This window comes from Euleptes europaea, chromosome 14 (genome assembly GCF_029931775.1).
Source record: "Euleptes europaea isolate rEulEur1 chromosome 14, rEulEur1.hap1, whole genome shotgun sequence".
Taxonomy (NCBI): domain Eukaryota; kingdom Metazoa; phylum Chordata; class Lepidosauria; order Squamata; family Sphaerodactylidae; genus Euleptes; species Euleptes europaea.
The window spans coordinates 35,917,133-35,930,592 of NC_079325.1; the positions used below are offsets into that span (position 1 = coordinate 35,917,133).

Below are 13,460 nucleotides of genomic sequence, written 5' to 3' on the forward strand. Positions count from 1 at the left end.
TCACAGTTGTTCATGTTTGTATATATTGAATGTGTTAGTTTTTGTCTTTATTAGGAGTTTTATGCTTTTAATCTATATGTGCACCTTATTAAAATTTATATATTTGTAATTTTAGCATTTTTCAGCTCAACCTCTTTTGTTTGTAATCAGCATTTTGGTTGAGTTCCATCAGATTCCCCACCTTTTGGGGGGGGGGGGTGTTTTTTCTGAATAATAAGATGCCAGTATGACACTCAGTGCTTTAACTTCATCCACCTTCATAGAAATAGGACATTGAAAGCTTGGTTTCCAAGAGTTCTCAGAAGGGCACTAGAAATAGGGATGCCAGCCTCCAGGTGAGACCTGGGGATTCCCTGGAATGACAGCCCATCTCCAGGCTACAGAGGTCAGTTCTCCTGGAGAAAATAGATGCTTTGGTGGTTGGGCTCTATGGCATTATACCCCACAGAGGTCCCTGTCCTCCCCAGCTCCATCCCCAAGTCTCCAGGAATTTCTCATCCTAGATCTGGCAACCCTATCCCCCCTTCTCCCACCGGTGGCCAAGGGGGACCTGGCAAATCTAACTAGAAATATTAATACAAATATCTTCTAGCTGATTCTCGGAGAGTCCCTTCTTGATACCAGCATCATTCAGATGATACTGTAGAAACAAGTTCTTTTTAAAAATTAAAATGAACTGGGAGATTTTTAATGAAAAATGATGCTTCCAGAGGATGTACAAGTGTTGGAGACAGAGTGAATGTGCTCACCAAGGGAACTATTTGGAACATGATATACATGGTACTTCATAACAAAAATGTTCTGATTTAAGCAATTTTAAATCACTGATTTTGAAAATTACTGCACTGTCTGTGTACCTTACCCCATTGAATTGTATTTAGAAACAGGCCTCTGTCTCCTAAAGGCACTTCACTGAGGCTTCAGAGGACATAGTTCTGCTCATCCCTAATTAAAATTGATTTTATTTTAAAGTACTTTGCACAGAAAAAGAACTCCAGAGAGTTTTTTTTTTAATTTCAAGGTACACTTGATAGTCTCAGTGGAGTAAGCAGCAGAGGCAACCTTCTTTCTATGACAGTTATATCTTACAACAGTTGCTTTTCCAAACTATTTTTGCTTGTGAATCACTTTCCTAACTGGAGTGCTCTCTTTAGCATCAATGGGATGACTCACATGTACAAGAAGCAGCAGATGAGGGCTTCGGTGCTCTCTAAAAAGTATTAAATTCACCCTCAAAATCCATCTCATTTATAGCCTGGTTTGCTCTCATTGATTGTTTCCACCTCAAAGTGTGCTGGCCAAGGGGGTCTCATTTAAAGCATATGTCAACTGGTCTCCTGATGTTACTGATAGATGCATTCTGTCCACAGCTCGAAGCACACACTTAGTACTAACCACAAATCCAGATTTTAACCAGTATTGCTATTAACTTCACTTCCCATCAAGGACTACTACAGTAGGGTTGCCAGCTTCCAGGTACTAGCTGGAGATCTCCCGCTATTACTAGCAGGAGATCTCCCGCCGATAGAGATCAGTTCACCTGGAGAAAATGGCCACTTTGGCTATTGGACTCCATGGTATTGAAGTCCCTCCCCTTTCCAAATCCCATCCTCCTCTGGCTCTGCCCCAAAAATCTCCAGGTATTTTCCAGCCCGGAGCTGGCAACCCTAACTATGGCATGATACTCCACTGATATCTCCCCACTCCCAAAATCTCCAGGTGTTTCCAATCCGGAGCTGGCAACCCTAAGAAATATCAGCATGAACTGGGTCACACACAGATTCAACTAGTAGTTCCCGGAAGCAATTTCTGTCGTAATTGTGCCATGATGGTGGAAATCCCTACTTGCTACCATATGCAGCCTGGTATACATAGGTACAACTGTCAAATAATGTCCCCAGTGTTATTAGTTACACTAAAAATCTCTTCTCCCTGCTACTCCTTGCTTTAAACATCAAAGTTCACCTTGAAAATAACTCTTTTAAAAGTTTTTTCAGTCTTTCCAAATAGGTCTGTCTCATATTGAGTACAGGGTGCTATGAATTATATTTTCAGTGATATACACCCCTCCCCAACTTTAAAAAATGTTATTTGAAAAATGAAAATAATAGATCTGGATCTTTTAAAACCATCAGAAAGATAAAAAGCATGCCATGCAGTAGTACTACTACAGTTCATTAAAAAGAAGTATGAGGTCTCCCAGAGTAAATGTATCTTTGAACTTGCTCATCTCAAAGGGTTGTGGTATCTAAATCAGGATTTAAACAGAAAGAAAGAAAACCAAATAAACTATTAACCTACATAGCCAACTACATGTGCTGCAGTAACTCCTTTTATACAAACCACCTGTAAAATGTTATTGATTTCAGTAAGACTGGCCATGTTCTAAACATTTTACATGCTGTGTGCCTGTTTGAAGCTAGGTCTCTTGTGGTGTTTAAATTTAAATTCTGCCTCCAGAAAGGCGACAAAAATCCCATTAACTCCAGAAGGGAATTGTGAATAAACCCCTGAAGGCAGCATACAAAACTCTGAACTCTGAACAAAGTATTGGATTCAGAAAGATTTTGTTTTATAAACTGTGCTTTTCATAAACAACCCCCCCTGCAAGGATTCTCTTTGAGACTTCCTGCTTGTCTATAAACAGTGCCATATTTGATGGGTTACATTTCATTCTTGCTCGCTTAAATATGTTTTTCCTTCTTTTATTATAGCTAATAGCCATTTAGTTTCACTGTAGCAGGAATTGCTTTTATTATATCATCCAAGCATGTTGTCCCTTGGGGCACCCTAGCTGCAGATTTCACTCTGGTTCATTGACTTCAAATATAAATTCAGTCACAATAAAACAACTCTTTCTTCCTCTTTCATTTTGTCTCTCCCTCATAAGTACCACAACACAAAAACCCTTTCCCAAACTTCTACCTATTTCTGGAGTCAAAAAAATTCATGCCCACCATCCCCCCCCTCTCTCTCACACACACACCATAGGTGGGCCCTTTGCCATGAAAAAATGGCACTAGCACTGCAACACTAGTGATATATTTACTACATTTTTTTAAAGTTGGCATAAAGACATCAGGTGGTGCAGGGGGGGGGAAGGTGAACATGAGAGGACAGGAAGAACAACCAGAGATTGCCTCGTGTCGAAGCAGCCTCACCCTCACCTGGATGGCCCAGGCTAGCCCAGATTCATCAAATCTTGGCCCTGGTTAGTATTTGGATGAGAGACCATCAAGGAATTCCAGGGCTGCTATGCAGAGGAAGGCAATGGCAAACAACCTCTGTAAGTTTCTTGCTTTGAAAACCCTATGGGATTGCCATAAATTGGCACTTTACACACACACACAAGCAACCTCAATTATATGTCACCAAATGTTTTCCATGGTTGTACTTGCAATTACTATTGTAACTTTTAACCTCATGATTCTTCATAACCTCTGCCACTAGGTATTCTTCCATGCATCACATATGTAGAAATATACAAATATAATTACTTTGATAATATAATTATCACAAATGTAGACATGGTGTGCTTAGTTCCACTAATACTCAGTTGATTGTGAAACCAGTATTAGTCAGTGTTCTCACTCCCCCGCTCACCGAGATCATATTTTTCTTTTCATAGACTAAATTAACTTTGAGGATTTGAAAGGTTGACTTTGGATGAAATAAATGCCACATAAAAAGATGGCTCACAATGCGTTCCCAAATTGTAGGATGAGCCTGGCTTCCTCCCAGCTTTGCAACTCAAGCAACAGATAGACATCTCAGCAAACTAAAATCTGCCTCAGCTATAAGTCTGGTCCCTCCCTCTATGCTCCTGGTTGGCTGTCAACCATGGGTCCTGAGATGCTCAGGACAGGGGCAGGCATATAAATATTTTACATAATTTTAATGACCTGCATTAAAGATAATCATTTGGCTTATTAATTGACATTAAAACAAACAAACAAATGGAAACTGAAAGTGGATTCTTGGTGCATCTTTGTTTTAAGATTTTGAGCATCACTTTACTCGGGTGAGAAACTAATGCTATGGTCTGATAGTTGCTGCAGTCTTTGACCTCTTGGGGGGGAATTGGAATGTAGATAGAACATTTCCAGTCTTTGGGTCATTGTTTTGTTTTTCATATTTGTTAGCATATTCTTGTTAAGATTTTGATGTACTCCATTTCTGTGGCTTGATACAGTTCTGTTGATATCCTATCTATTCCTGGTGATTTGTTTTTCCAGTTGCCATTTTAGAAAGTGAAGTGAAAGCTGCAGTCAAAGCGGATTCTTCTTCAAAAAATTATTCTGAGAAGGAATCGGACATCCTTTAATCTCTTCTGTATAGTTCTTCAGTGCATTACTTCTTTATTTTGTCCTGTTTCAGTTAATATATTTCCACGTTGACCTTTCAGCATGCTTAACTGTGCTTTAAATTTCCCTTTGATTTCTTGGATCTTGTGGAACAGATCTCTTGATCATTCTTTTTCATTGTTTCCTTCTATTTCTTTATACTGGTTATTATAATACTTCTCTGTCTCTATGTGCTAGTAACTGGAATGCTGCATTTAGACTTCTGATTCCATTTCTGTCACCTTTTACTTTGGCTTCTCATCTATCTTTAGCAATTTTAAGAGTTTTACTAGTCATCCATTGAGGCTTTTCATTTATTTTGCTACAGGAATAGTCTTTGTATATTCTTCCTTGATGATATCTCTAGTTTCAACCCATAGTTCTCCTGGTTCCCATTCACTTGAACTTAGCAATGCAAATATGTTCTTTACATAGTCTTCAAACTCTTCAAGAATGTTGTTTAAATTGTATTTTGGCATTATGAATGTTTTGTGTTTTTCTTCAGCTTTATTCTATTTTTCAATATTGACAATTCGTGGTCTGTATCACAATCAGCTCCTGATCTTGTTTTAGCGGAGAGAATAGAGCTTCTCCATCTTCTGCTTCCAATTATGAAATCTATTTGATCTCTGTATTGGCCATCCGGTGATGTCCACTTATTCAATTGTCTACTTGGTTGCCTGAAACATGTGTTTGCAATGAACAGATTGTTGTATTCACAAAATTCTATGAGTCTCTCTCTTGATTCATTTTGTGCTCCTATCCCAAAGTTTCCAACAATGTGCTATTCTACGTTTTTTCCATTTCTGGGTTCCAGTCACCTATGACTATCAGCACATCTTGTTTAGATTCTTCCCGGACACTTGAATAAAAGCTTTCACATTCTTCCTCTTCAGCATCTGTAGTTGGGGTATATACTTGAAAGGCCCTGTACAGGGTTGCTACCCACCTAATCTCAGAAGATGGGGGTACCCAAAGCATGGCCTCAGAAGATGACTCTAGTCCTCAGGCAGATTTATAAAGGAGTAAGCATCCTTCAGGTATGTTGGTCCCAAACCACATATCACTTTAAAGATCAAACCAGCACTTTTTGCCCAGAAACATATTGGAAGCCAGTGAAGATGGGCCAAGAATGGAGTGATGTGGTCCCTACAGCCCACTCTGCCCAATATCCTGGCTGCAGCATGCTGCACCAATTGAAATTTCTGAAATTTCAAGGGAACTCTCATGTAGAGTACATTGCAGTAATCAAACCTATATTTAACCAGAGCATTACAGTGGCCAGATCTTTTCTGCCCAGGAAAAGTCTTAAAAGTTTTGGAGGGCAAACAGGGCATAGCGGTTGAGGCCCTCCCTTCTGCTGCCTCCCAGCAGTGGTATTCAGAGGTTTGCTGCCTTTGTATGTAGAGGCTCCCTTCACTCAGTATGAGTCTGTCCTGACTCAACACATGCAGTCAGATGTTTCTTTCTGTTATTCTGTTCTTTCTGTTGTTAATCTTTCCTATTATTGATCATCATATTAGTTTTAAATTGCAGAAAAATGGGTATCTTAGTTGACTGTAACAGAACATTGAACACTGCAAGTGTCACTAGAGTGGTACTGGACATGGTACGGTAAAGCAGAGGAAAGCTGCTGGAGACAGGCAGAACTGGTAGGCAGACTGAAACAGTGGACAGTTGATCATGGAAGGGCAGGTAACTATCCCCCTACAGCACTACGCACAGTGCCATGAATTGTGTGAACAGAGTCCTGGAGAACCACCAAGAAGAAGCAGCAGGCTGAAACTGGCATACCTTGTTCTACAGGGCTGAAGTGTGCCTAGGGCTGCCAACCTCCAGGTAGTATAGCTGGAGATCTCCTGCTATTACAACTGATCTCCAGCTGATAGAGATCAGTTCACCTGGAGAAAATGGCCACTTTGGCAATTGAACTATGGAACTGAAGTCCCTCCCCAAACCCTGCCCTCCTTAGACTCTGCCCCAAAAACCTTCCGCCGATGGCAAAGAGGGACCTGGCACCCCTAAGTGGGCCCCTTGTTCCTATGCAAAGCATATCTACACAATTCAGTGTCTGTGACTTATTGTATTTTAGGAAAACAAGCTAGGACCAGAACAACAGAACACAAAAATATAATTTACAAAAAAAGATCACGGATACGCCGCCTGTCCAACATTTTGTAGATTATCACCATTCAGAGAAGCATTTTAATTAGTTTTTCTTGTTGGAAAGGTGGTGATTTGTAACTGGACCAACTGCTTTTACAAAAGGAAGCCTTCTGAAAGTACACTTGAAAAACAATTGCTGGCAGAAGTAGTGCAAGATCTTTTTAAGACCTACAAAAATGTTACAAATAGCAAACAAGCTTTTGAATTCCATGGAATGTTTCCTCAGACTGTATGTTTTGTAATAAACAAAAAAAATTCAAAACGGGGGGGGGGGAAGGAGGAGAAAAGGCAAAACAGTTATTTCATGATACAAAGAAGAAATCCCAAGTTCTAAAAGCTGTAGTTGAGAAGCTTGAGTTGGGGTGTTTGCTGTGAGAATTTAACTTAGGGACTATTCTTACCACACCACCACAAACATGTGAATATACATTCAGATTAACATGGGGAATCGGCTTGCGTGTTTCTGCAGGGCACAGTAAACCGGGATCTGTGAGTAGCATGTTTTCAGTAGGCAAAGGATGACAGAGACCTGATTTAAAAGGAATATAGAGTTTATTGAGGGATTTGGTATAATAGTGGGAGGAGAACATATCCTAAACAAGTATTAGCGGCACTACACCAAGGCACAGACACATTCCTTGTCCCAATTAATATATCAAAAACAACCATTCAAAAGAGCTCCTCCAATTTGGAGCAGGAGTTAATCTTTGAGCTAAAGGTGTACATTTGTGGAAAATAGGGAATAGTAATTTGGAAAATAAGGGGGGGGGGTCACAAAGATTACCTGTCCTATTCTGCAAAGAAATCAGATGAAAGAAGGAGGGATCCGGTGTGTTGGGAGTCTCTGTTGCAATTCCAGGATCAGACTCCAGACTAGTTATACTGTTTTTGGCCCATAGCATAAATTGGGTTCTTTTCAGGAACTAAAAGATTATCCAGAATCTCAGGAATTGGATTTCTTTTCTCAGTAAGAATTCTTTGGAAAATGCAAAAGAATATAAACATTATAGCTTTGCATAACTGAATCACTGGTTTAGGATGCCGTGGAATTCCTAGGAAAGGAAGGCCTCCTTTTCAAGTTAAGGTGTCTGATTCTAGCATCAGGGAGGGACCTCCAGATCCTTGTCCTCCACATTTCTATTAGCCAAGACATACTGCATGGTGCATTGATTGGGAACAGCCCCTGAGCTTCCCTAGCACACAGAGAAGTGGAACATTAGGCCACAGTGAGCTCAACAGAAAACATATTATGGATGGGACATTTCCATATAGTTTGTGAGTACCTAGCTATGTGCCACACTGAATTACAGTCAGCCTTTCCTTCCTTTTAAAAATTATGTATTGGAGAGAAAAGGAAGAAGGAAAAAATAGGGGGGGAGCCTTTTAGAAATACATGCTGTAAAAATAACACAATGTTGTTTCGCTATGTGTACTCTGAAAACCATATTGGGCACCGATGACCTCTCTTCCAAATCCACACTTATTATTAGACACCCTAGACTACAGTGTGGCTGCAGCAAGACTCTGGCTGTTCCACTCTTCCACTTCCCTCACATGCTGTGTGAGAAAGATAGCAAAATAAATAAAAAAACCTAGTGACACCTTAAAGACTAACAACATTTATTTCAATATGTGTGTGCATCAGAGAAAGGTAGCAACATAATTTCTCCTTTCTTCCTGAGAGGCTCAGAAATATACTGTTTGCTCACATTCCCCCATTTCCTCTGCCTCCCTTCTCCACATACAGTGAAGCATTTCCTCATCTCATCTACATTTGCTCATCTCCTTTTTCCCCCGAGTATCTATACCTCACACAGCTGTTTTCCCTTCCCTCCACCCCAGTCCTGCTGTTCAGCGTCCTTTACCTCAGCATCTTTTCTCCTTGCACCTGACTATTGAATTCCATTCGACCTTAGCCCCTTATTTATGTGGTCTCACTCATTTTCATCTTACCTCTGCACTTCATACCTGCTGACATCTTACTTCAACCTTTTATTGGTCTTTACCCTGTTTATGTTTACTTAATTGCTTGCTTACCTTCACTTTTTTACATCACTCCTGCACTGTTGCTTCTTTCCATACTTTCCTCCAAAATCACTATTATTGTATCATACTTTATCGCAAGCTTTCTATTGTTTTATAAGCAAACATTTGTATTTTAACCTCTACTTCAGTTCTCTACATACCTGTCTGTCCAACTCCATTCTACCTTAAAGGTAAAGGTCCCCTGTGCAAGCACCGGGTCATTCCTGACCCATGGGGTGATGTCACATCCCGACATTTACTAGGCAGACTTTGTTTTACGGGGTGGTTTGCCAGTGCCTTCCCCAGTCATCTTCCCTTTACCCCCAGCAAGTTGGGTACTAATTTCACTGACCTCGGAAGGATGGAAGGCTGAGTCAACCTTGAGCCGGCTACCTGAAACAAACTTCTGTCGGGATCAAACTCAGGTTGTGAGCAGAGCTTGGACTGCAGTACTGCAGCTTACCACTCTGCGCCACGGGGCTCTCCATTCTACCTTAACCTCTCATTTATTGCTTGCTCATTTTCCCTTCTTACCACCTTTGCTGACTTTTTACCTCATCTCCTCTCATTGCTCCCTTTGGTCTTTTCCTCAGCACCCCATTCATATTTTCCCCATCCACCTTTGCACCTGTATCCCTTGTTTACAATCTTCGGTTTGGTCTCTCCCTTTTTATTTACACACACTTACTTTCTCGTCTTTGTTTTTTTTTACCTCAGCATTGCCTCTGTGCTTCTCTCCCCACTTTTACCTCACTGTCCTTTCTCTACGTACCTGTTTGCTCATCACTTTATTTCACCAATCAGCAGACAGGGGGAGCCTGTCTCTGTGTTGCTCTTCCTGGATTTCTCAAAGGCTTTCAGTACCATGGACACCTTCTGGACCTCCTAGTAAAGCTGGGCTTGGGAAGCACAATGGTTGCCCTGCTTTAAATCCTTAATTCAAGATAATGTCCAGAAGATGTTGCTGGTGGACTTTTGCTCTATCCTACAGACATTGGCTTATGGGATACCACAAGATTAAATATTGTCCCCTATGCTATTTAAACCCACATAAAGTCACTAGGAATGCTCATCTGGAGATTTTGGGGCTCCCTGCCATCAATATGCAGTAGTGATGACACTTACCTCTCTCTCTATCAAATTCTAGGGAGATGGTAAGAATTTTAAATCAGTATCTGAAGTTTTGTCGAAGGCTTTCATGGTCAGAGTTCATTGGTTCTTGTAGGTTATCCGGGCTGTGTGACCGTGGTCTTGGTATTTTCTGTCCTGACGTTTCACCAGCAGCTGTGGCAGGCATCTTCAGAGGAGTAACACTGAAGGACATCTGTTTTTAAGAATCTGAAGTTACTTAAAAACTAAATGATGGTAATTTAAGTTGAAACCAGAAAAAATGGAAGTACTGTACATTGGGAGGAACTGGTGTTCGATCCGTTCTAGAGGAGATAACATTGCCCCTGAAGAGCAATGACACAGCTTGGGATACTTCTGAATGCTTCTTTGTCCCCGGGTAAACAGCCTGAAGCAATTAGGTGTGTCCTTAGACTGGTAACATCAGCTGCAGCATTTCCTGGAGAAGCAGACATGTTTACAGGTACACACAATGTGGTAACATCCAGGATAAACAAAAACAAAAGTAGTTTATTTGCAAAACAATTTCCATAAATAAAAATATTGGTTTTTTATAAAAAATACTGTTTAACATCCAGGATAGATTATGGTAACATGCTCCACATGGGGCTGCTCTTGAAGACAAAAACACTTCATAACATAGCAGCGAGAGTATAAAATTATACTCAGTTCAAGGAACTTTTCCTAAACCTTTATAGCATTAATGGTTTGGTTCCAAAGTACCAGGAGGACTGCCTCCACTCACAAACTATTCCTCTGCGACCCAGAGATGGTAGTTTCCTACAGGAACCAACTTGACGTGAAGGGAGTTCTTTTTTTATATAATTTTCATTTTCCTTATTTAATATATCAACAAAAACAATATAATAGTAATAATAAAAAGAAAAACAAGTAATATCTCTAATTTAACAATAAAATGACTTCCCCCTCTCCCTCTTCCATCTAAAAATAAATTGCATAAACTTTTGCTAATGGAGCTAATCCCAAGATGGCAATACAACAAAACAAAACATGAACAATAATAAACTAGAGTTAAAAGCATTCATTAAAAAAAAAATGCACCAAAACCAGCAAGTGCTGTTCCACAATCAGACGGAAAGCCTCGTGGAACGGAAATGTCTTTAATATAGTCCAGGACACCAGTGAGGATGGCGCTACTCTCATCTCTAGGGTGAGGGAATTGGACACAAAAATCCAAAAGTCCTTTAAAAGTCCTTCCGTGAAGGCAGTTGTTAAAGGACTTTTGGATTTTTGTGTCCAATTCCCTCACCCTAGAGATGAGAGTAGCGCCATCCTCACTGGTGTCCTGGACTATATTAAAGACATTTCCGTTCCACGAGGCTTTCCGTCTGATTGTGGAACAGCACTTGCTGGTTTTGGTGCACTTAAAAAAAAAGAAAAGAATGTTTTTAACTCTAGTTTATTATTGTTCATGTGTTGTTGTATTGCCATCTCAGCTCAGGGATTAGCAGAAGCAAACACCAGCCTGTCACTTGTTTCTTTTTTCTTCCGCGCCTCCAGTTTTACCACAGTACTCCCTTCTTTCCTTCATGCATTTTACCTCAGCTGTCTTTCTCTACACACCTGTCTACCCAACCCCCTTTTTACCTCAGCCCTCATCTACACGCACTTGCTCTCACATAAGGGTTTTTTTTTTTTTACCACAACGCTGCTTCGCTTCCCCGTATCTCAACCCCTTTCTCTAGTCTACACACCTGTCATCCAACTCCATTTTCCCTTAGCTTTTCCTCCCCCTTCAAAGCCCCCCTTCCATGATACGCCATGTGAGGGGAAGCCTTTCATATTCCGCCCGTCGATTTACGTACTTTGCGCAAGTAACAGGCGAGGTATTCGAGGCTCCACAGCCAACCCAACGGCACCCTTCTGAGGTACGGTGAAACCAACCCCGTGTTTAGGGGCCACCCTCCTGGAACGCTGAGGAGAAGTTTTAAGTATTTCACAAACAGGGAGGGAGAAATTTCTCCCTCCACTTCGAGTGCGGTGAATTTGACTGTGGTGACATTACGGATTCTTCGTGAAACAGCGTCCCTTTCTTTTCCCAGAAGGTGGAGGGAAGAGAGAGCCGAGTTACGCCACTCGCGTAAAGGGAGCTGGCTTCGCAGGTAAGGGTAACAGACAACTTACGCCAACTCCGTCCGTGGCGTGGCCAGAGGCGGGGAAGAACGGAGGTAGAACTGCGGCGCTTGCGTGGCGGGCAGGGTCCCGCGCTACGCGGCTAACGTAAGGAAGCTCTGCCTTTCTCAGGTGCAGGGATGGGGCGGGCTCACGTTGCCCGGCAGCTCTGGCCGGGCCCAGCCTATGGGGGCGCTGGGCGCTGTCACGTGCTGTAGGAGCCCCGAAAGCTGCCTGCTGCGGAGCTGCAAGAAACGGAGCAAGCTGGGACGGGGCCGGGGGCTGAGTGAAGGAAGGGCGGTAGGGACCCTGTTCTTTCGGGGGGGGGGGGGGGCTCGCCGTGCACCGGGGGGAGGGGCGGCGAGTGGGACGCCGAGGAGTCGCAAATGCACGATGCAAGGGGGCGGGGCAATGGGAAGCCGGGGGGGGGTCCATTCAGGGGGTCAAGGGATGCCGCGGAGAAGGGGAGGGCTCGTTCAAGGGAGGTCTGGGAAAGGGCGGGGGTGGCCTGTTAAGAGCAAGGTGGCTTATTGATGTATTTGCAATCGTTTACTACCACCCCCCCCCCCCGCACGGACATGCACACGCTGCCAGCCACAACAGCTCTTCTGTGTTTTGTATGGAACTGAAGTAGTGGGTGGTGATGGGGCGGTAGAGTCCAAGATCTGAAGCTGGGTACGTTGTGGGAAGAGGCGCTGTGAGGTTTGGAGCGGAGAAGGAATAGCAAATACACAACCTGGAGGGAGACAGATGGTTAGGGGTTTTGGAGGAAGGTGCTGAGCGAGGGTGGTGAGGTACCTGACTCGGGGCAGTAGGTATCAGTTGTAGGACACCATTGATCTGCAGTGGGCTGGGTAGAGGCAGAGTGGGTTGGCTAGGAAGGAGTACCGCTCGGGACTGGTGCATGGAAGCAGGAAGAGAGTGTCGTGTGACCTGTGAGTTGCAGCTGGGTCTAGGAATAAGCATGGGGATTCTGAGCAGGGAGGGACAGCTGATAGGACAGGTGCTCACTTGTGGGGAGTTGGGCCTAGAAGGAAGCCCCCAAGCAGCCAAAACTGCATTTGCAGAGTGGGTGCAGCAAGGGAGAACAAGGAGGTTGTATGGAGAGCTGGAGCGGGGCACCGAGTGATGGGTGTGAACACCTGCAGAATGAAAATGGCAGGGGTAGATCTTCCAAGAGATTGGAGGATTGTAACCTGATAATTTGGGGTTGGGAGTTCTCCTGGAGGGAAAGGTTAACTGGATCAGGCATTGTTTGGGAGGAGGATAATTCAGGCCAGATTGGCTACTGCTGGATTGTTTCGTTTACGGGATCTGGCAATGAGTAAAGAAGCCCTGATACTAGGTTGGATCCACAATGAGGGTAGTAAAAGGGTGGAATTCCCCTCATCTGTTCATGCAGCTAGTGGGGATTCTGATCTTCTAAAGCAGTTGTCAATTCTGAACCAGGGGGTTCTGTATGAGCATGAAATTCAGTGGTGTGGTGATGCACGCCGGAGTTTGAGTAATGCAAGACTCTTTTTAGAGTAATTTTGGGCACAGAAGTATCTAAAGTTTTCCTTTTATTTATATTTCTGATGTTTGACCACAGGGCAATTTTTGGGGACTGATATGAGAGGTATTTGATTCATAGGGTCGCCATGAGTCGGAAGCGACTTGATGGCA

General features: G+C 42.7%; 1 protein-coding gene across 4 annotated transcripts in view; it reads left to right on the plus strand.

The window, feature by feature from the left end:
* Positions 1 to 11,999: 11,999 nt before the first annotated feature.
* The window catches only part of STRBP (spermatid perinuclear RNA binding protein), a 91,905-nt gene continuing 90,444 nt past the window's right edge, over positions 12,000 to 13,460 (plus strand). For all 4 annotated transcript variants that reach the window (XM_056860048.1, XM_056860049.1, XM_056860050.1 and 1 more), the window contains exon 1: positions 12,000 to 12,095. The gene's annotated coding sequence lies outside the window, so the exon portion shown is untranslated. The remainder of the gene's footprint in view (positions 12,096 to 13,460) is intronic.